Raw genomic sequence first — 730 nt, forward strand, 5'->3', positions numbered from 1 at the left:
ATTGAAGTTGAAAAGTGTCCCCGGATTCATTGAAAAAAAATCTGGTAACCTTAGTCTAGGTGCTATTTCCTCAACGGGATGAAATTATTATTATTATTATTATTATTATTATTATTATTATTATTATTATTATTATTATTATTATTATTATTATTATTATTATTATTATTCCTGTTTATACCCCGTGTATCTGACTGGATTTCCCCAGCCAGTCTGGGCTGCTTCCAACATATATAAAAACATCGTAAAACATTTTAAAAGCCCTCCCTCTGCAGGGCTGCCTTTGGCGGGCTCGGGAGTCGGACAACTCCATCCCCTCCAACATTCCTCCGGTGCAAACAGGGACGACCTAAGGAAAAGCGGGACATTTATTATTATTATTATTATTATTATTATTATTATTATTATTATTATTCCGGGATGCAATCAGAAACCGGGACTGTCCCTGGCCAAGAGGGGCCCTTGGAGGCTCCGCTGCTGCAATGGCCCCAGATCCATCCCGGGGACCCCCGCCCGGCCGCCTTCTCCCTCCCCAGGGGGCGCCCGGGCACCTTGCCCGCAAAGAACTACCAGTCCCGAGAAGCTTTGCGCGGCGAAGCGCCTCTCCCCGCCCCCCCGGGGAGATGGACGGGGCGGGCGTCCAATGGGGCCTCCGAGTCCCGGCCGTCGCGCCAATGGGAGCGGCGGGAGGCGGGGATTCCTGCTGCCAGCTGGGCACCGGGCTGCGGGC

Source organism: Podarcis bocagei, assembly GCF_964188305.1.
Source record: "Podarcis bocagei genome assembly, chromosome: 8".
Taxonomy (NCBI): domain Eukaryota; kingdom Metazoa; phylum Chordata; class Lepidosauria; order Squamata; family Lacertidae; genus Podarcis; species Podarcis bocagei.